Raw genomic sequence first — 24,136 nt, 5'->3', positions numbered from 1 at the left:
TCACTGGTGTAAAAGAGCAGTTCTGGTAAGAGTTGTAACACCATGTGACTCCTCCTCAGTGTGTGAGTTCTGTTCTCTCCTTTAAGAGGTCAACATTGACACCCTGTGGCCACATTACTGTACATGTCAGTGAGACAACATGACATCGTAAGCAGCGGAAATACACAACACTGTGTGTGTGTTTGATGTAGGACTTTTTGCCTGAAAAGGTTGTCATCACTCACTTATTCCCCAACCACAGGCCATCATGTTGTAACAAAATAACTGTCTTCTCCTCTCCGGTGGTGCATCCTTTTCGTGGCTGTTTATTTACCACCACAGACAGCTGCTGGCACTAAGACTGCACTCAGTCAACTGTATAAGGAAATAAGCAAACAGGAAACCACTCACCCAGAGGCGGCGCTCCTAGTGGCCAGAGATTTTAATGCAGGGAAATTTATATCAGTTCTACCTCATTTCTATCAACATGTTAAATGTGCAACCAAAGAGAAAACATATTTATATCACCTGTACTCCACACACAGAGATGTGGTCAAAGCTCTCCCTCGCCCTCCATTTGGAAAATCTGACCATAATTCCATCCTCCTGATTCCTGCTGAAAAGCTCAAATTAAAGCAGGAAGCACCAGTGACTCGATCTATAAAAAAAACTGGTCAAATGAAGCAGATGCGAAACTACAGGACTGTTTTGCTATCACAGCCTGGAACATGTTCCAGAATTCGTCCGATGACATTGAGGAGTGCACCACATCAGTCACTGGCTTTATCAATAAGTGCATCGAGGATGTCATCCCCACAGTGACTGTACTGTACCAGAAGTCATGGATTACAGGCAACATTCGCACTGAGCTAAGGGAAGAGCTGCCATTTATAACACGGAAGCTTATAAGAAATCCTGGGCATGGGCCCTCCGAGGAACCATCAAACAGGCAAAGCGTCAATACAGGGCTAAGATTGAATCATACTAAAGCGGCTCCGACGCTCGTCTTATGTGGCAGGGCATGCAAATTATCACACACTACAAAGGGAAGCACAGCTGCGAGCTGGCCAGTGACACAAGCCTACCAGACGAGTTAAATCACTTCTATGCTAGCTTCGAGGTAAGCAACACTGAGGCATGCATAAGAGCATCAGCTGTTCCAGACGACTGTGTAATCACGCTCTCCGTAGCCAAAGTGAGTAACACCTTTTAACAGGTCAACATTCACAAGACTGCGGGGCCAGACGCATTACCAGGAAGTTTTCACTGACATTTTCAACATGTCCATGATTGAGTCTTTAATACCAACATGTTACAAGTAGACCACCATAGTGCCTGTGCCCAAGAACACTAAGGCAACCTGCCTAAATGACTACAGACCCGTAGCACTCACCTCCGTAGCCATAAAGTGCTTTGAAAGGCTGGCAATGGCTCACATAAACACCATTATCCCAGAAACCCTAGACCCACTCAAATTTGCATACTTCCCAAACAGATCCACAGATGATGCAATCTCTATTGCACTCCACACTGCCCTTTCCCACATGGACAAAAGGAACACCTATGTGAGAATGCTATTCATTGACTACAGCTCAGCATTCAACACCATAGTATGCTCAAAGCTCAACACTAAGCTAAGGATCCTGGGACTTCCTGATGGGCTGCCCCCAGGTGGTGAGGGTAGGTAGCAACACATCTGCCAATTTGTTCCTCAACACTGGAGCCCCTCAGGGATGCGTGCTCAGTCCCCTCCTGTACTCCCTGTTCACCCATGACTGCGTGGCCAGGCGCGACTCCAACACCATCATTAAGTTTGCAGACAACACAACAGTGGTAGGCCTGATCACCGACAACGACGAGACAGCCTATAGGGAGGAGGTTAGAGACCTGGCCGTGTGGTGCCAGAATAACAACCCGTTTCTCACCATAACCAAGACTAAGGAAATGATTGTGGACTACAGGAAATGAGGTTTGAGCATGCCTCCATTCTCATCGACAGGGCTGTAGTGGAGCAGGTTGAGAGCTTGAAGTTCCTTGGTGTCCACATCACCAACAAACTAACATGGTCCAATCACACCAAGACAGTCGTGAAGAGGGCATAACAAAGCCTATTCCCCCTCAGGAAACTAAAAAGATTTGGCATGGGTCCTCAGATCCTAAAAAAGGTTCTACAGCTGCAACATCGAGCACATCCTGACTGGTTGCATCACTGCCTGGTACGACAACTGCTCGGCCTCCGGTCGCAAGGCACTACAGAGGGTAGTGCGTATGACCCAGTACATCACTGGGGTTAAGCTGCCTGCCATTCAGGACCTCTACACCAGGCGGTGTCAGAGGAAGGCCCTAAAAATTGTCAAAGACCCCAGCCACCCCAGTCATAGACTGTTCTCTCTACTACCACATGGCAAGTGGTACCGGAGCACCAAGTCTAGAACCAAAAGGCTTCTCAACAGTTTTTACCCCCAAGCCATAAGACTCCTGAACAGTTGATCAAATGGCTACCTGGACTATTTGTATTGTGTGCCCCCCTCTTTTACACTGCTGCAACTCTCTGTTTATCATATATGCATAGTCACTTTAACTATACATTCATGTACATACTACCTCAATTAGCCTGACCAACCAGTGCTCCTGCACATTGGCTACCCGGACTATCTGCATTGTGTCCCGCCACCCGCCAACCTCTCTTTTATGCTACTGCTACTCTCTGTTCTTCATATGCATAGTCACTTTAACTATACCTAAATGTACATACTACCACAGCCCGACTAACCGGTGCCTGTATATAGTCTCGCTACTGTTATAGTCTCGCTACTGTATATCGCCTCGCTACTGTATATCACCTCGCTACTGTTATAGCCTCACTACTGTATATAGCCTCGCTACTGTATATAGCCCCGCTACTGTATATAACCTCGCTACTGTATATAGCCTCGCTACTGTTATAGCCTCGCTACTGTATATAGCCTCGCTACTGTTATAGCCTCGCTACTGTATATAGCCTCGCTACTGTTATAGCCTCGCTACTGTATATCGCCTCGCTACTGTTATAGCCTCGCTACTGTATATATCCTCTCTACTGTATATCGCCTCGCTACTGTTATAGCCTCGCTACTGTATATCGCCTCGCTACTGTTATAGCCTCGCTACTGTATATAGCCTCGCTACTGTTATAGCCTCGCTACTGTATATAGCCCCGTTACGTTTTTTATTTACTTAAAAATTGCGCTGTTGGTTAGAGCCTGTAAGGAAGCATTTCAATGACAAATAAACTGATTTGATTTGATCCTCCTGGTATTCAACCGCTGCCCTGACAAAACACACACCATCTCTCTCCTCCTCTCTCCTCTCTCCTCCTCCTCTCTCCTCCTCCCCATCACCCCATCCTCCTCTCTCCTCTCTCCTGACTCCTAATCAACACGTGGTTTAGGTCTGAGGACATTCTGAGTGTGTGGCTCTCAGGAGTCAGTAAGGCAACCAGCAGTGGTCTTATATTGTCTAGCTGTAGGCTAATTCAACTGAAGTCCTGCCACAGTTTAAAGAGCAACTGTAGGCAATAAACAACTTCTCTGATAGGCATTTTCTATGTGGCATCGATATTTGTCAGAAACATTTATTCTTGTGTCACAATTGACTACAATGTGTAAATAGGTTAATTTTGGTCATAAAGTCAGTCATGTCCAAAACAGAGATTTGATAGTGATTTAAAAAAAAATGTATGTCATGGAATGAAGGGTACAGTAATAGTTTTCCTTGAGTTAGGTTTATTTCAATCCTGCCCAACAGCCCACAGCTGGCAGCACCCAAGTAATCATCAATTCAGAGGACAGCTGCCATCGAACCGATGCACATGGTGAATTTGGTTTGACTTGGATATCCCTATGGGGCTAGTTAGGGACCATCAGTAAATTAGACAATGTACATGGGACAATATCTTAAATGCCAATAGCTCCAAATTTCAATTACTTTAAAACCTCAAACCAACAATACATTTTTTAAATTCATAGAAAAATACTGAAAGCATTTAATGAGACAACTAAAAGATGTGCAACATGAACATATTGTCCGATTTACATTGTTTAATTTATATTTGGTCCCTAAATAGCCCCAGAGATAGGCTATCCAAAGTCAGATAAACCTTGCCACGGTTGAAGCTAATTGGCGAAAGAAGTTGGCTAGCTTGCTAGCTAGTCTAGGCTACTTCCAAACAAGACCTGGTCAGACTGTTTAAGTTATCTAGAAGGGTGAGTGACTAACTGTGTACTGTTTTGGCAAAGTGAAATTACAAACACTTACCACCTTCGAACACACACACACGAGACACCCACATCAAAGCGCGCCTCCAAAACCCAAATCTGGTTCTCAGTCGCATTTTCTACTGAGGAGAATTGAAACCGAGGCTAAATCAAGAAGTTTAGCCCGTCTTTAACTGCAGCTCTTTGGTTTAGCTCTTTCCCACATAGTACCCACTCTCCCACTTCCCCCTATCCATTCTTACCCACCTAAAAGCTTTTTCAGAGCCCTCTTTCAGGACGTTCTATGGGAGATGTGTGAGGAGGCTAGACCTGAGCTAGGGTGCATCCCACGTCAAACCCTATTCACTTCTGACCAGGGCTCATAGGGCTCTGGTCGAAAATAGTGAACTATGTAGAGAATAGGGTGCCATTTGGGACGCAGCCCTAAACTCAACCATAGAGGGGTTTATATATAGAGAGGTTGGGAAATGACAGGAAAGCCAGTCAATAATCCCTGCACCTCTATTGTTCCCAGCTCACTGCTTGCTTTGTTTGGTTAGACCACTCAACCACTATGGGCTGAACCAGAAGGGCTTTGGATGAAAACATGGGCAGCAAGTGATGCCAAGTGCTCTTTTTACGGGGATAAAGCACAGCAATAAGTCAAGTGGCACTATCTAAAGGACAACGGCTGCTGTTCCCAATGTGGGTTTGTTGTCAGCTCCCCTCTCTGAAAGATGACTATAGAATCCGAATCTGGCTGAGCAGCAGAACATTCTTCCAGAAAATTAAGATTTTAATTGGTCTTTCAGGAGCTGGTATTGGGACATTTGGGCACTGGTGCCCTCATGGAAGGCATTCCCTCACACACACATACATACTGAAACACAGTCATGCACACAGTCTCACACACACACACACAAAAGCAGTCTCACACACACACACACACAAAACACAAAACACAGAAGGCCTCTATTCATGGGAGCGACAAGAGCAGTATTCTTCTTCCTCTCTGTCATCCATCATCTCCCAGGTCCTAGGTCTTTGTCTGTGTGTCCTAACCTGGATAGTGGTGCCAAGCTTAGACCACCAGGCTACCCTGCTGCCCAGGCAACCTCTACCCAGTGCCAAGATCACCAGGTTGGGCATGGTCTTGCCAGTCAGCAGCCAAACCATGGAGCTTTGACAGGCCTGTGCCACCCCTCCTCACTATATGACCATGCTAGAAAGGATGGAAGTATGGTGCTTTCTACCGACAAAATGTTTTTTTATCACCAACCCTAAACCCTAACTTTATATCCTTACTGTTAACCAGCCCCTAACCCCCAATCTTAAATGAAGAACAAAAAGCTCAGGATACTGCTAAACAATTCAGAAAACATAGAGACAAAAATTGACTAGTCCACTTAAAACCAACTTACACCAGAAGAACAACCACTGCAATTACACTCTAGCTACGACACTGATAACAATCCCACCCAGACAAGTCCCAGACCAGCCAAATGCTCCTGAGTGGTCTAAGGCACTGCATCTCTGTAACGGTTTTCATATGGTGAAGGAGAGTCGGACCAAAACGCAGCGTGTAGATTGCGATCCATGTTTAATCAAACAAACGTAAACACGAAATAACACAAACACTACAAAACAATAAACGTAACGAAAACCGAAACAGCCTATACTTGTCAACTAACACAGCAACAGGAACAAAGACACTAAGGACAATCACCCACGACAAACTCAAAGAATATGGCTGCCTAAATATGGTTCCCAATCAGAGACAACGATAAACACCTGCCTCTGATTGAGAACCACTCCAGACAGCCATAGACTTTGCTAGATCACCCCACTAGCTACAATCCCAATATATACACACCAACACCACAATACAAAAACCCCATGCCACACCCTGGCCTGACCCAATAAATAAAGATAAACACAAAATACTTCGACCAGGGCGTGACAATCTCAGTGAAAGAGGTGTCACTGCAGTCCCTGGTTCGAATCCAGGCTGCATCACATCCAACCGTGATTGGGAGTCCCATAGGATAGCGCACAATTGGCCCAGCGCCGTCCGGGTTTGGCCGGGGTAAGCCGTCATTGTAGATAAGAATTTGTTCTTAACTGACTTGCCTAGTTAAATAAAAAATAAATTAAAGTCCTGGTCCTCTGGCTCTGAGGAGTGGTTAAAGCCATAGTGTCATTAAACAGTGGCACTGTCAGGGGGTAATCTGAGTCCCCACCCTGCTTTCATCCCCTCTGTAGAGCCTCTCTCTCTGTAAGGATAATGGTGGCTCATGGCTAGCTGCCTCTATAGAGCCTCTCTCTCTCTCTAAGGATAATGGTGGCTCATGGCTAGCTGCCTCTATAGAGCCTCTCTCTCTCTCTAAGGATAATGGTGGCTCATGGCTAGCTGCCTCTATAGAGCCTCTCTCTCTCTCTAAGGATAATGGTGGCTCATGGCTAGCTGCCTCTATAGAGCCTCTCTCTCTCTCGAAGGATAATGGTGGCTCATTGCTAGCTGCCTGACGCTAATAAGCACCTTAGTATTTCCTCTCGGCCTATAGATATACAAGCAGGCTACAACTAACACCAAGATAGATGCATGGGAAGTCCTCAAATGAGAGAGGAAGGGAGAGACTTACATAAAACTTTTTTTTTTAAACAGAAAAAAATTTACCCCATATAATGATGATTGCTGACTAGTAAAATTTGAGTTTTAATGATGCATGTGGAACTTGGGGTTAGCGACCAATTCCAACCCTGAAGTGTTAGCATTGGGATAAACAGTTAGCTGGCCTGAAAGCATCAAAATGAAAGGGACAGCATGTGGGTTATGTGTTAGCCACCGAATCATTGTTGAACATTAGCGATGGAGTGTTGTTGTGCTCCTGTTGCAGTGCCAGATTGGAATGAACATAAGCACAGGCACACAACCCCCCCCCCGCACACACAGACATACACAGGTTTTCTCAACCAAAACCACATGGTGAACTCAGTTTTGACTGTAGTAAAATGTTTTTGATAAAAACGGCCTAGCAAGCAGCCTAGCCACCTGATAATGTGAGAGGAAAGGAGAGAGCAGACCATGGCTGTTTAAAGACAGATAGGTCCCAGACTCAGGGTAAACACTACAGTAAATCTGCATCCCAAATGGCTCCCTATTCCTAATATAGTGCCCAGGGCCCTGGTTCAAAGTAGGGCACTATGTAAGGAATATGGTGCCATTTGGGACACCACCTAAAGCAGACAAATGAGAGGGACACCTGGTACTACACTCCACACCTGCACACTGGTTGGGTCCTATTCAATAATAATAATCACTAACCAAGCCTCCAGCATAGGACTAAAATAAGACTCACCCAGTCCATTGGAAAGCTTTTTGCAAACAAGGTTTTTTTCTGTTTGGTTAAAACTGCAATATGTAACTTTTTTGAGCGACCAACTAAATTCACATAGAAATGTGAGTTTAGAACGGTCATTCTCATTGAAAGCAAGTCTAAGAAGCGTTAGATCTGTTCTATGTGCAATATTTCTATGCCCCCTGTTCTTCAGTTTCGTTTTTACGTCTACTTCCAGTTTTGTACACCAGCTGCAAACAGCTGAAAATACAATATTTTTGGTTATGGAAAATATATTTCACAGCTGTTTAGATGGTACAATGATTCTCTACACTATTGTTCCTTGTTTTGTCACATACACTGAAATTAGGCAAACTATTAGAATTTTAGCAACCAGGAAATGGTGGAGCAATTTCTGCATAGTGCATCTTTCAGTAAATTAATGCAAATATGTGTCCTTCCAGGAACTGGTGAACAGTTGTTGTTTTTTTTACCTTAAACTGAGTTTTCTTGTATGTGTTGTGTATTGTTATGTGCTTTGCATGTCTGCTATGTATGTCTTACAAAGCATAATGTGTCCTCTATGTAGTCAATTAATGTTTACATAAGGTTGTTGATCCCTTGGGAGATAAACCTGCCTCCATACATCAATCAGATGTATGGAGGCACCATCACCTACCATCTAGACATCTCGTGTCTGCAATCACACCTACACACACCTGCAGTTACCCCCTCAACTCACACACACACACTTACACACAGCAACTGTACCCCCACTTACACTCACACACAAACTTTATGATGCACATTTTGTACACATCCATCCCATTCTAAATACAGTACATACACACGCATTCACATCTAAGTTCACTAGTCACACCGTACAGGAATGGTTTCATTTCTCCCTTCACATGAGCAGCACTCTGACTGCACACGGTACACAGAACACACTTCACACGCACAACAGAGTGGGGGTACGCGCACACACACCCCAGATCAGAGAGCATGGCTACAGGGAAACAACAGAACGGAGGAAGAAATCCAGAGAGATGAAAAGAAAAATACCTCCCTTTTATCTGTCTCAGAGCAAAAGAGAATGAAGAGCATGTGCTGTCCATACCTTGCAGTTTCCTTTCTCTCTTTTCTGTCTGTATCCCTCCTTCTCTTTGTGTTCTCCTCAGTGAGTCTGAAGTCTTCCTCTTAGTAATCTCCTACAGCGTGGAGAGGCTTGGCTGGAAGGGGGTGGAGGAGAGAGAGAGAGAGAGTCAGTCAGTCTGCACAGAAGCCAGAGAATGGAAATCTGCAGGGCAGAGGAGAAACATGAAACCACCAGTGGTCCTGAAACAATGATCTCTCCTTCTCTCCCTCTCTTTTCCCTTTCCCTCCCTTTTACCCCCTTCGCTCGCTCGCTCCCATCTTCTCTCCCTTTTACCGCACTCTCTCTCTCTCCTCTATCTCTCTCCCCTCTCTTCCTCTCTATATCTCTCCCCTCTCCCTTTTACCTCTGTCTCTCTATTCCCCCTCATTCTACTCGTCCTTTTCCTCCAATTCTTCATCTGATCATTTACTGGAACTTATGTTCATCTCTCCTCTACCTTTCACTCTGCCCTTCTTTTCTCCCTCTTTTCTTTCTCTTCTTCTCTCCTCTCATGCTCCTTTCTCTCTTGCTCCTTTCCTTCTCATCCCCGTCTCCCCTACCTGCCTCTCTTCATCCTTGTCATGTCCTTCCATCTTCCTTACGCCTACACCTCACCCCCCTTCCTTCCTTCCTTCCTTCCTTCCTTCCTTCCTTCCTTCCTTCCTTCCTTCCTTCCTTCCTTCCTTCCTTCCTTCCTTCCTTCCTTCCTTCCCTCCCTCCCTCCCTCTGGCTCTCCTTCCCTCGTTTCAAACTGAACCCCTCACTTGGTCGTTTTTTCTTCCTACAGTTTGACCAATAAATAACAATGTATAGACTTTAAAAGAGTGCATTTTCCCTGGAGCCTGACAAAATATCACCACCACTGTAGGCCCAAATTCAGGGTTGTTAAACTGGAGGTGTTAAGGTGAGTCAGTGTTATTCAGAGGAGGCTGATGCCAGACACGTGTGTTGAGGGCGCCCTCAGGTAGAGAGAGAGAGTGAAAGAGAAAGAGGTTCATGGATCACAAATATCTTGAGCTGGGTTTGTATTGGACTAGACTGCTCTTCTAAAGCAGTGTTTTCAATAAAAATCAAATCTGAATCCAGTTTCACTCCCGAGGAATTGAGACAGTTTCACTCCCAAGGAGTTAAGACAGTTTCACTCCCAAGGAGTTGAGACAGTTTCTCTCCCGAGGAGTTGAGACAGTTTCACTCCCAAGGAGTTGAGACAGTTTCACTCCCAAGGAGTTGAGACAGTTTCACTCCCAAGGAGTTGAGACAGTTTCACTCCCGAGGAGTTGAGACAGTTTCACTCCCGAGGAGTTGAGACAGTTATCACTCTGCTGAGGAGTATGAGATAATCTAGATATCACTCCCGAGGAGTTGAGATAATCTAGTTTAACTCCCTGAGGAGTTGAGATAATCAGTTATAAACTCCCGAGTTTAGTATGAGATAATCAGTTTCACTCCCGAGGAGTTGAGACAGTTATCACTCCCGTAGGAGTTGAGATAACAGATTAACTCCCAAGGAGTTGAGACAGTTTCACTCCCAAGGAGTTGAGACAGTTTCACTCCCGAGGAGTTGAGACAGTTTCACTCCCGAGGTATGTAGTTATAATCTAGATATAAACTCTGCAGTAGTTCTATGTATGTAGTTATAATCTAGATATAAACTCTGCTGTAGTTTATGTATGTAGTTATAATCTAGATATAAACTCTGCTGTAGTTTATGTATGTAGTTATAATCTAGATATAATCTCTGCTGTAGTTCTATGTATGTAGTTATAATCTAGATATAAACTCTGCTGTAGTTTATGTATGTAGTTATAATCTAGATATAATCTCTACTGTAGTTTATGTATGTAGTTATAATCTAGATATAATCTCTGCTGTAGTTCTATGTATGTAGTTATAACCTAGATATAAACTCTGCTGTAGTTTATGTATGTAGTTATAATCTAGATATAATATCTGCTGTAGTTCTATGTATGTAGTTATAACCTAGATATAAACTCTGCTGTAGTTCTATGTATGTAGTTATAATCTAGATATAAACTCTGCTGTAGTTTATGTATGTAGTTATAATCTAGATATAAACTCTGCTGTAGTTTATGTATGTAGTTATAATCTAGATATAATCTCTGCTGTAGTTCTACATATGTAGTTATAATCTAGATATAAACTCTGCTGTAGTTCTATGTATGTAGTTATAATCTAGATATAAACTCTGATATAAACTCTGCTGTAGTTCTATGTATGTAGTTATAATCTAGATATAAACTCTGCTGTAGTTTATGTATGTAGTTATAATCTAGATATAATATAATCTCTGCTGTAGTTCTATGTATGTAGTTTATAATCTAGATATAAACTCTGCTGTAGTTCTATGTATGTAGTTATAATCTAGATATAAACTCTGCTGTAGTTTATGTATTATAATCTAGATATAAACTCTGCTGTAGTGTATGTAGTTATAATCTAGATATAAACTCTGCTGTAGTTCTATGTATGTAGTTATAATCTAGATATAAACTCTGCTGTAGTTTATGTATGTAGTTATAATCTAGATATAAACTCTGCTGTAGTTCTATGTATGTAGTTATAATCTAGATATAAACTCTGCTGTAGTTCTATGTATGTAGTTATAATCTAGATATAAACTCTGCTGTAGTTTATGTATGTAGTTATAATCTAGATATAAACTCTGCTGTAGTTTATGTATGTAGTTATAATCTAGATATAAACTCTGCTGTAGTTCTATGTATGTAGTTATAATCTAGATATAAACTCTGCTGTAGTTCTATGTATGTAGTTATAATCTAGATATAAACTCTGCTGTAGTTTATGTATGTAGTTATAATCTAGATATAAACTCTGCTGTAGTTCTATGTATGTAGTTATAATCTAGATATAAACTCTGCTGTAGTTCTATGTATGTAGTTATAATCTAGATATAAACTCTGCTGTAGTTCTATGTATAATCTAGTAGTTATAATTATAATCTAGATATAAACTCTGCTGTAGTTTATGTATGTAGTTATAATCTAGATATAAGTTATAATCTCTGCTGTAGTTCTATGTATGTAGTTATAATCTAGATATAAATAATCTCTGCTGTAGTTCTATGTATGTAGTTATAATCTAGATATAAACTCTGTTTATGTAGTTCTAATCTAGATATAATCTCTGTGTAGTTCTATGTATGTAGTTATAATCTAGATATAAACTCTGCTGTAGTTTATGTATGTAGTTATAATCTAGATATAAACTCTGCTGTAGTTCTATGTATGTAGTTATAATCTAGATATAAACTCTGCTGTAGTTTATGTAGTTCTATGTAGTTCTATGTATGTAGTTATAATCTAGATATAAACTCTGCTGTAGTTCTATGTATGTAGTTATAATCTAGATATAAACTCTGCTGTAGTTCTATGTATGTAGTTATAATCTAGATATAAACTCTGCTGTAGTTCTATGTATGTAGTTATAATCTAGATATAAACTCTGCTGTAGTTCTATGTATGTAGTTATAATCTAGATATAAACTCTGCTGTAGTTCTATGTATGTAGTTATAATCTAGATATAAACTCTGCTGTAGTTTATGTATGTAGTTATAATCTAGATATAAACTCTGCTGTAGTTCTATGTATGTAGTTATAATCTAGATATAAACTCTGCTGTAGTTTATGTATGTAGTTATAATCTAGATATAAACTCTGCTGTAGTTCTATGTATGTAGTTATAATCTAGATATAAACTCTGCTGTAGTTTATGTATGTAGTTATAATCTAGATATAATACTCTGCTGTAGTTTATGTATGTAGTTATAACCTAGATATAAACTCTGCTGTAGTTTATGTATGTAGTTATAATCTAGATATAAACTCTGCTGTAGTTCTATGTATGTAGTTATAATCTAGATATAAACTCTGCTGTAGTTCTATGTATGTATTATAATCTAGATATAAACTCTGCTGTTATAATCTAGATATAAACTCTGCTGTAGTTTATGTATGTAGTTATAATCTAGATATAAACTCTGCTGTAGTTCTATGTATGTAGTTATAATCTAGATATAAACTCTGCTGTAGTTCTATGTATGTAGTTATAATCTAGATATAATCTCTGCTGTAGTTTATGTATGTAGTTATAATCTAGATATAAACTCTGCTGTAGTTTATGTATGTAGTTATAATCTAGATATAATCTCTGCTGTAGTTTATGTATGTAGTTATAATCTAGATATAAACTCTGCTGTAGTTTATGTATGTAGTTATAACCTAGATATAAACTCTGCTGTAGTTCTATGTATGTAGTTATAACCTAGATATAAACTCTGCTGTAGTTCTATGTATGTAGTTATAATCTAGATATAAACTCTGCTGTAGTTCTATGTATGTAGTTATAATCTAGATATAATCTCTGCTGTAGTTCTATGTATGTAGTTATAATCTAGATATAATATCTGCTGTAGTTCTAACTCTGCTGTAGTTTATATAAACTCTGTAGTTATATAATCTAGATATAAACTCTGCTGTAGTTCTATGTATGTAGTTATAATCTAGATATAATCTCTGCTGTAGTTCTATGTATGTAGTTATAATCTAGATATAAACTCTGCTGTAGTTCTATGTATGTAGTTATAATCTAGATATAAACTCTCTGCTTATAATCTAGTAGTTTCTATGTATGTAGTTATAATCTAGATATAAACTCTGCAGTAGTTCTATGTATGTAGTTATAATCTAGATATAAACTCTGCTGTAGTTCTATATGTAGTTATAATCTATATAAACTTGCTGTAGTTCTATGTATAAATCTAGATATAAACTCTGCTGTAGTTCTATGTATGTAGTTATAATCTAGATATAAACTCTGCTGTAGTTCTATGTATGTAGTTATAATCTAGATATAAACTCTGCTGTAGTTCTATGTATGTAGTTATAATCTAGATATAAACTCTGCTGTAGTTCTATGTATGTAGTTATAATCTAGATATAAACTCTGCTGTAGTTCTATGTATGTAGTTATAATCTAGATATAAACTCTGCTGTAGTTCTATGTATGTAGTTATAATCTAGATATAAACTCTGCTGTAGTTCTATGTATGTAGTTATAATCTAGATATAAACTCTGCTGTAGTTCTATGTATGTAGTTATAATCTAGATATAATCTCTGCTGTAGTTCTATGTATGTAGTTATAATCTAGATATAAACTCTGCTGTAGTTCTATGTATGTTTATAATCTAGATATAAACTCTGCTGTAGTTCTATGTATGTAGTTATAATCTAGATATAAACTCTGCTGTAGTTTATGTATGTAGTTATAATCTAGATATAAACTCTGCTGTAGTTCTATGTATGTAGTTATAATCTAGATATAAACTCTGCTGTAGTTCTATGTATGTTATAATTATATAAACTCTGCTGTAGTTCTATGTATATTATAAGATATAAACTCTGCTGTAGTTCTATGTATGTAGTTATAATCTAGATATAAACTCTGCTGTAGTTCTATGTATGTAGTTATAATCTAGATATAATCTCTGCTGTAGTTCTATGTATGTAGTTATAATCTAGATATAAACTCTGCTGTAGTTCTATGTATGTAGTTATAATCTAGATATAATCTCTGCTGTAGTTTATGTATGTAGTTATAACCTAGATATAAACTCTGCTGTAGTTTATGTATGTAGTTATAATCTAGATATAAACTCTGCTGTAGTTCTATGTATGTAGTTATAATCTAGATATAATCTCTGCTGTAGTTCTATGTATGTAGTTATAATCTAGATATAAACTCTGCTGTAGTTCTATGTATGTAGTTATAATCTAGATATAATCTCTGCTGTAGTTCTATGTATGTAGTTATAATCTAGATATAAACTCTGCTGTAGTTCTATGTATGTAGTTATAATCTAGATATAAACTCTGCTGTAGTTTATGTATGTAGTTATAATCTAGATATAAACTCTGCTGTAGTTATGTATGTAGTTATAATCTAGATATAATCTCTGCTGTAGTTCTATGTATGTAGTTATAATCTAGATATAAACTCTGCTGTAGTTTATGTATGTAGTTATAATCTAGATATAATCTCTGCTGTAGTTCTATGTATGTAGTTATAATCTAGATATAAACTCTGCTGTAGTTCTATGTATGTAGTTATAATCTAGATATAAACTCTGCTGTAGTTCTATGTATGTAGTTATAATCTAGATATAATCTCTGCTGTAGTTTATGTATGTAGTTATAATCTAGATATAAACTCTGCTGTAGTTCTATGTATGTAGTTATAATCTAGATATAAACTCTGCTGTAGTTCTATGTATGTAGTTATAATCTAGATATAAACTCTGCTGTAGTTCTATGTATGTAGTTATAATCTAGATATAAACTCTGCTGTAGTTTATGTATGTAGTTATAATCTAGATATAAACTCTGTATGTAGTTATAATCTGATATAATCTCTGTTCTATGTATGTAGTTATAATCTAGATATAAACTCTGCTGTAGTTCTATGTATGTAGTTATAATCTAGATATAAACTCTGCTGTAGTTCTATGTATGTAGTTATAATCTAGATATAAACTCTGCTGTAGTTCTATGTATGTAGTTATAATCTAGATATAAACTCTGCTGTAGTTTATGTATGTAGTTATAATCTAGATATAATCTCTGCTGTAGTTCTATGTATATAAACTCTGCTGTAGTTATAAGTTATAATCTAGATATAAACTCTGCTGTAGTTCTATGTATGTAGTTATAATCTAGATATAAACTCTGCTGTAGTTTATGTATGTAGTTATAATCTAGATATAAACTCTGCTGTGTATGTAGTTATAATCTATGTATGTAGTTATAATCTAGATATAAACTCTGCTGTAGTTCTATGTATGTAGTTATAATCTAGATATAAACTCTGCTGTAGTTTATGTATGTAGTTATAATCTAGATATAAACTCTGCTGTAGTTCTATGTATGTAGTTATAATCTAGATATAAACTCTGCTGTAGTTCTATGTATGTAGTTATAATCTAGATATAAACTCTGCTGTAGTTCTATGTATGTAGTTATAATCTAGATATAATCTCTGTTCTGTAGTTTATAATAGATATAAACTCTGCTGTAGTTTATGTAGTTATAATCTAGATATAAACTCTGCTGTAGTTCTATGTATGTAGTTATAATCTAGATATAAACTCTGCTGTAGTTTATGTATGTAGTTATAATCTAGATATAAACTCTGCTGTAGTTCTATGTATGTAGTTATAATCTAGATATAAACTCTGCTGTAGTTTATGTATGTAGTTATAATCTAGATATAAACTCTGCTGTAGTTCTATGTATGTAGTTATAATCTAGATATAAACTCTGCTGTAGTTTATGTATGTAGTTATAATCTAGATATAAACTCTGCTGTAGTTCTATGTATGTAGTTATAATCTAGATATAATCTCTGCTTCTATGTATGTAGTTATAATCTAGATATAAACTCTGCTAGTAGTAGTTATAATCTAGATATAAACTATGTATGTAGTTATAATCTAGATATAAACTCTGCTGTAGTTTATGTATGTAGTTATAATCTAGATATAAACTCTGCTGTAGTTCTATGTATGTAGTTATAATCTGTAGTTTATGATATAAACTCTATAAACTCTGTAGTTTATGTATGTAGTTATAATCTAGATATAAACTCTGCTGTAGTTCTATGTATGTAGTTATAATCTAGATATAAACTCTGCTGTAGTTCTATGTATGTAGTTATAATCTAGATATAAACTCTGCTGTAGTTCTATGTATGTAGTTATAATCTAGATATAAACTCTGCTGTAGTTTATGTATGTAGTTATAATCTAGATATAAACTCTGCTGTAGTTTATGTATGTAGTTATAATCTAGATATAAACTCTGCTGTAGTTTATAATCTAGATATAAACTCTGCTGTAGTTATATGTAGTTATAATCTAGATATAATCTCTGCTGTAGTTCTATGTATGTAGTTATAATCTAGATATAAACTCTGCTGTAGTTCTATGTAGTTTATATGTATGTAGTTATAAGTTATAATCTAGATATAAACTCTGCTGTAGTTTATGTATGTAGTTATAATCTAGATATAAACTCTGCTGTAGTTCTATGTATGTAGTTATAATCTAGATATAAACTCTGCTGTAGTTCTATGTATGTAGTTATAATCTAGATATAAACTCTGCTGTAGTTCTATGTATGTAGTTATAATCTCTGCTGTAGATATAATAATCTCTCTGCTGTAGTTCTATGTATGTAGTTATAATCTAGATATAAACTCTGCTGTAGTTCTATGTATGTAGTTATAATCTAGATATAATCTCTGCTGTAGTTCTATGTATGTAGTTATAATCTAGATATAAACTCTGCTGTAGTTCTATGTATGTAGTTATAATCTAGATATAAACTCTGCTGTAGTTCTATGTATGTAGTTATAATCTAGATATAAACTCTGCTGTAGTTCTATGTATGTAGTTATAATCTAGATATAAACTCTGCTGTAGTTCTATGTATGTAGTTATAATCTAGATATAATCTCTGCTGTTATAATCTAGTTTCTATGTATGTAGTTATAATCTAGATATAAACTCTGCTGTAGTTCTATGTATGTAGTTATAATCTAGATATAAACTCTGCTGTAGTTCTATGTATGTAGTTATAATCTAGATATAAACTCTGCTGTAGTTCTATGTATGTAGTTATAATCTAGATATAAACTCTGCTGTAGTTTATGTATGTAGTTATAATCTAGATATAAACTCTGCTGTAGTTCTATGTATGTAGTTATAATCTAGATATAAACTCTGCTGTAGTTCTATGTATGTAGTTATAATCTAGATATAAACTCTGCTGTAGTTCTATGTATGTAGTTATAATCTAGATATAAACTCTGCTGTAGTTCTATGTATGTAGTTATAATCTAGATATAATCTAGATATAAACTCTAAACTCTGCTGTAGTGTAGTTTATGTATGTAGTTATAATCTAGATATAATCTCTGCTGTAGTTCTATGTATGTAGTTATAATCTAGATATAATCTCTGCTGTAGTTCTATGTATGTAGTTATAATCTAGATATAAACTCTGCTGTAGATATAAACTCTGCTGTAGTTCTATTATAATCTAGATATAAACTCTGTAGTTATAATCTATAATCTAGATATAAACTCTGCTGTAGTTTATGTATGTAGTTATAATCTAGATATAAACTCTGCTGTAGTTCTATGTATGTAGTTATAATCTAGATATAATATCTGCTGTAGTTCTATGTATGTAGTTATAATCTAGATATAAACTCTGCTGTAGTTCTATGTATGTAGTTATAATCTAGATATAAACTCTGCTGTAGTTCTATGTATGTAGTTATAATCTAGATATAATCTCTGCTGTAGTTCTATGTATGTAGTTATAATCTAGATATAAACTCTGCTGTAGTTTATGTATGTAGTTATAATCTAGATATAAACTCTGCAGTAGTTCTATGTATGTAGTTATAATCTAGATATAATCTCTGCTGTAGTTTATGTATGTAGTTATAACCTAGATATAAACTCTGCTGTAGTTTATGTATGTAGTTATAATCTAGATATAATCTCTGCTGTAGTTCTATGTATGTAGTTATAATCTAGATATAATCTCTGCTGTAGTTCTATGTATGTAGTTATAATCTAGATATAAACTCTGCTGTAGTTCTATGTATGTAGTTATAATCTAGATATAAACTCTGCTGTAGTTTATGTATGTAGTTATAATCTAGATATAATCTCTGCTGTAGTTCTATGTATGTAGTTATAACCTAGATATAAACTCTGCTGTAGTTCTATGTATGTAGTTATAATCTAGATATAATCTCTGCTGTAGTTTATGTATGTAGTTATAATCTAGATATAAACTCTGCAGTAGTTCTATGTATGTAGTTATAATCTAGATATAAACTCTGCTGTAGTTCTATGTATGTAGTTATAACCTAGATATAATCTCTGCTGTAGTTCTATGTATGTAGTTATAATCCAGATATAATCTCTGCTGTAGTTCTATGTATGTAGTTATAACCTTAGATATAAACTGATGCTATATAGGCTTGTGTTCCTGTTTCTGAGAAACATTCCAAGTTGATAGATGCAACACAATTACATCACTCACATTGCACAGCTATACAACACCATAACAGTGTGATCAACCCCTTTCTCCGGCCTGCAGGCCAGTGAACCTGAGAGGCTAATAGGTCAAGGGTGAAGTGATGACAGACTCTATAATGAAAACATACTGCAGCCTGGAAAACAGGAGCTAGAACCCACACACACACACATCACATGCATGCAATCGTACAGACACACTCACGTACTCACACGCACACACACACACAAATAGCATTTCTGTTGAGATAATTGTGATTATTTCAGAGTCAGAAAGTTTATATAGATGTAGAAGTTGGAACTATCTGAGCTACATATAAATGCTGCTCAGTGTAGTAGTCAGTGTTTCCTGCTAGAATAGTGTAAACCCATACACCATCACAGCTGGATGCACGGTAGAACACGAAGTCTTACGCCAGTAGTTTACAGTCACACACTTGCACGCACACACCTACACCTTCACATGTTCACATGCAGAAGCCCTGAAGTCAATAAACTTAGCATGAGCTTTGTGAACAGGCCCATTGTTCTAGTTCTAGTTCTCTCTCTCTCTCTCTCTCTCTCTCTCTCTCTCTCTCTCTCTCTCTCTCTCTCTCTCTCTCTCTCTCTCTCTCTCTCTCTCTCTCTCTCTCTCTCTCTCTCTCTCTCTCTCTCTCTCTCTCTCTCTCTCTCTCTCTCTCTCTCTCTCTCTCCACCCCCTTCTCTTGAAGGTGTGTCAGCAAACTTGCTGCCATGGTCTTCCCCTCCTCTCCTCCACCTCCCACTCTCCTCTCTACCTGGCTGTGGTAGACTGTAGCGAGAGTATAAAGGCTCCATTCTTCACTCTTCAGATGGGGGCTAAACCACGATCACTGACACCTGGTTTGTCTCAATAGTCTATGGTGGCTTATTATCCAATAGTCTATGGTGGCTTATTATCCAATAGTCTATGGTGGCTTATTATCCAATAGTCTATGGTGGCTTATTATCCAATAGTCTATGGTGGCTTATTATCCAATAGTCTATGGTGGCTTATTATCCAATAGTCTATGGTGGCTTATTATCCAATAGTCTATGGTGGCTTATTATCCAATAGTCTATGGTGGCTTATTATCCAATAGTCTATGGTGGCTTATTATCCAATAGTCTATGGTGGCTTATTATCCAATAGTCTATGGTGGCTTATTATCCAATAGTCTATGGTGGCTTATTATCCAATAGTCTATGGTGGCTTATTATCCAATAGTCTATGGTGGCTTATTATCCAATAGTCTATGGTGGCTTATTATCCAATAGTCTATGGTGGCTTATTATCCAATAGTCTATGGTGGCTTATTATCCAATAGTCTATGGTGGCTTATTATCCAATAGTCTATGGTGGCTTATTATCCAATAGTCTATGGTGGCTTATTATCCAATAGTCTATGGTGGCTTATTATCCAATAGTCTATGGTGGCTTATTATCCAATAGTCTATGGTGGCTTATTATCCAATAGTCTATGGTGGCTTATTATCCAATAGTCTATGGTGGCTTATTATCCATGTCCTCTCCTGGTCTGATATAAATGAACAGGTTCAATAACAAATCTCCAGCCTCATTGATTTTACCTATAAAAACTATTTTGAGGAGTGTATAGTATGTGTGTCTTCACACATACTATACAGACACGTGGGGGTGTGGGGATGTGTAGAGATTATGAACCACCCAGTACAGACATAAACACACAGACACATTTACATACACACTGACAGCTGACACATGCTACATATTTACTCTAAGTTATATCATTAACCATATGAAAAAAAGGTGCTATCTAGAATCTAAAATTATTCTTTGACTGAACCCTTTAAAGAAGCCTTTTTTGTTCCAGGTAGAACCGTTTTGAGTTCCATGTAGAACATTTTACACAGAGGGTTCTACATGGAACCCAAAAGAGCCCTACCCCCAAAACCAAAAAGGGTTCTACCTAGAACCAAAAAGGATTCTCCTATGGGGACAGCCATTTTTCTAAGAGGGTATTCTGCATAGATTATTTGAAATTCTGGCCTTGGGCATAGGCACGGGACATACATCACATCGAACATTGGGAAGGTTTTCAAAAAACACACACACACATACGGCTTTCTAGGCAATGACAAACACACATGTCCTTGTAAAAAAATATATTTTGGTGAAAGAGGGTGGAACAGGATACCCTGCACCCACACTACACCACAATAACCAAAACTTGGTAATTAACTACAATGACCATAATCCAATACATGCCTATTACATGCCAATTTGTCTGGTCGGTGTGGGACAGACACGAAGAGAGAACGCGCGATTGAGAGAGATAGAGAGCAGTTGCTTTGTGAGATATCTCTACCTGAAAATACACGTTCTTAGTGACTGACAGCTCAACAGTCATAAAATAATGCCTTATTTACTTTGAAGTGTGAGGACAGACGCTGGGAGACAAGAAACAAGGACAGGGTGTGAACATTTAATGAATAACGGACATGAAACGAAACAAGGACAGCGTCTGGACATCTAATGAAACGTCTGGCCATTTAGGGAAACATAACAACAATAATGCTGACACGGGGATGAAACTGAGGAATAGACCAATATAGGGGAGGCAATTAAAAGTGTCATGGAGTACAGGTGAGTCCAATGAAGCGCTGATGGGCATAACAATGGTGACAGGTGGGTGTAATGATGGGCAGCCTGGCGCCCTCGAGTGCCAAAGGGGGGGGAGCAAGCATGACAGTACCCCCCCAGCCGGCTGAAGAGTGGGAGCGGGATGAGCTCGATGAGGCCTTGGAGCCCGACGAGCCGGCTGAGGCATGACGTGGAATGGGAGCCTGCCGAGGCAACAGATGCAAGGAAACCTCTCGAGCCAGCTAAGGCGTGGAAACCTGACAAGCCAGCTGAGGCATTCCCGGTTCCTTCAGCCGCGGCACCCAGGCCCAACATCACCAATCAAAAAATAGAAATAAATACTCCCTGATGCTTCCAATATGGTGTCAGCATTCTGTGAGGACAGACGCTGGGAGACGAGAAGCAAGTACAGGGAGTGAACATGTAATGAATAACGGACAGCATCCTATTTCACCTTTATTTAACCAGGTAGGCTAGTTGAGAACACCTTTATTTAACCAGGTAGGCTAGTTGAGAACAAGTTCTCATTTACAACTGCGACCTGGCCAAGATAAAGCAAAGCAGTGCGACAAAAACAGCAACACAGAGTTACACATGGTATAAACAAATGTACAGTCAATAACACAGTAGAAAAATATATGTACAGTGTGTGCAAATGTAGTAAGATTAGGGAGGTAAGGCAATAAATAGGCCATAGAGGTGAAATAATTACAATTTAGCATTAACACTGGAATAATACATGTGCAGATGATGATGTGCAAATAGAGATAATGAGGTGCAAAAGAGCAAAAATAAATAAAAAATAACAATATGGGGATGAGGTAGATAGGTGTGCTATTTACAGATGGGCTGTGATCGGTAATTTACAGCTATTTACAGGTACAGTGATCGGTAAGCTGCTCTGACAGCTGATTCTTACAGTTAGAGAGGGAGATATAAGTCTCCAGTTTCAGTGATTTTTGTGATTCGTTCCATTCATTGGCAGCAGAGAACTGGGAGGAAAGGCGGCCAAAGGCAGGGCTTTACCTAGCAAAGACTTATAGATGACCTGGAGCCAGTAGGTTTGGCAACGGATATGTAGTGAGGGCCAGCCAACAAGAGCATACAGGCCACAGTGGTGGGTAGTATATGGGGCTTTGGTGACACAACGGATGGCACTGTGATAGACTACATCCAATTAGCTGAGTACAGTGTTGGAGACAATTTTGTAAATGACATCGCCAAAGTCAAGGATCGGTAGTACAGTCAGTTTTACGAGGGTATGTTTGGCAGCATGAGTGAAGGAGGCTTTGTTGAGAAATAGGAAGCTGATTCTAGATTTAATTTTGGATTGGAGATGCTTAATGTGAGCCTGGAAGGAGAGTTTACAGTCTAACCAGACACCTAGGTAACTGTAGTTGTCCACATATTCTAAGTCAGAACCGTCCAGAGTAGTAATGCTAGTTGGGCGGGCGGGTGCGACAGTGATCGGTTGAAGAGCATGCATTTAGTTTTACTAGCATTTAAAAGCTGCTGGAGGCCACGGAAGGAAGTGGTGTATGGCATTGAAGCTCGTTTGGAGCCAGATGTATACAGAATGGTGTCGTCTGCGTAGAGGTGTATCAGAGAATCACCCGCAGCAAGAGAGACATCATTGATATATACAGAGCAACGTGTCAGCCCGAGAATTGAACCCTGTGGCACCCCCATAGAAACTGCCAGAGGCCCAGACAACAGGCCCACCGATTTGACACACTGAACTCTATCTGAGAAGTAGTTGGTGAACCAGACGAGGCAGTCATTGAGAAACCAAGGCTGTTGAGTCTGCCGATAAGAATGCTGTGATTGACAGAGTTGAAAGCCTTGGCCAGGTCGATGAAGACGGCTGCACAGTACTGTCTTTTATCGATGGCATTTATGATATCGAGCATGGCTGAGGTGCTCGCATGACCAGCTCGGAAACCAGATTGCATAGTGGAGAAGGTACGGTAGGAATCAAAATGGTCAGTGATCTGTTTGTTAACTTGTCTTTCAAAGATTTTAGAAAGTTAGGGCAGGATGGATTTAGGTCTGTAACAATTTGGGTCTAGAGTGTCTCCCCCTTTGAAGAGGGGGATGACTGCGGCAGCTTTCCAATCTTTGGGGATCTCAGACGATACGAAAGAGAGGTTGAACAGGCTAGTAATTGGGGTTACAACAATTTCGGCGGAACATTTTAGAAAGAAAGGGTCCAGATTGTCTAGCCCAGCTGCTTTGTAGGGATCCAGATTTTGCAGCTCTTTCGGCATATCAGCTGTCTGGATTTGTGTAAAGATGACAACAATAATGCTGACACAGGGAAGAAACTATGGAATAGACAGATCTAGGGAAGGAAATCAAAAACGCTATGGAGTAGAGGTGAGACTAATGAAGCGTTGATGCGCATAACGATGGTGACAGGTGTGGGGGAGTGGGAGCAGGCGTGACATGAAGAACTACTAAAATAGTGATTTTGTTCGACAGCATATGCAGTTGCTCTATAGAGATGAGATGAGATTACTTGGAATGAAATAATAAAGTAATAAAGTAATATACACAACAACAAATGGCTAATAAGTTCTACGTAGTAATGGAGAGTCCGTACCATAATGGGACATGTATCAATTGTTTTATACTGTGTTGTTACAGCATTCAACCCACATAATGCATAGTGCATTT

The 24,136-nt window shown here is 38.3% G+C and overlaps 1 protein-coding gene across 4 annotated transcripts in view; it reads right to left on the bottom strand.

Moving 5' to 3' along the window:
• LOC118375020 (pleckstrin homology domain-containing family A member 6-like) overlaps positions 1-24,136 on the bottom strand; it is a 311,430-nt gene that overhangs the window by 224,215 nt on the left and 63,079 nt on the right. For all 4 annotated transcript variants that reach the window (XM_052473757.1, XM_052473755.1, XM_052473756.1 and 1 more), the window contains exon 2: positions 8,673-8,784. The gene's annotated coding sequence lies outside the window, so the exon portion shown is untranslated. The remainder of the gene's footprint in view (positions 1-8,672; positions 8,785-24,136) is intronic.

The sequence above is a fragment of the Oncorhynchus keta genome, chromosome 21 (genome assembly GCF_023373465.1).
Source record: "Oncorhynchus keta strain PuntledgeMale-10-30-2019 chromosome 21, Oket_V2, whole genome shotgun sequence".
Classification (NCBI taxonomy): domain Eukaryota; kingdom Metazoa; phylum Chordata; class Actinopteri; order Salmoniformes; family Salmonidae; genus Oncorhynchus; species Oncorhynchus keta.
Note: the sequence above shows the minus strand (reverse complement) of the source record. Positions and strands in the feature narration are given on the sequence as shown.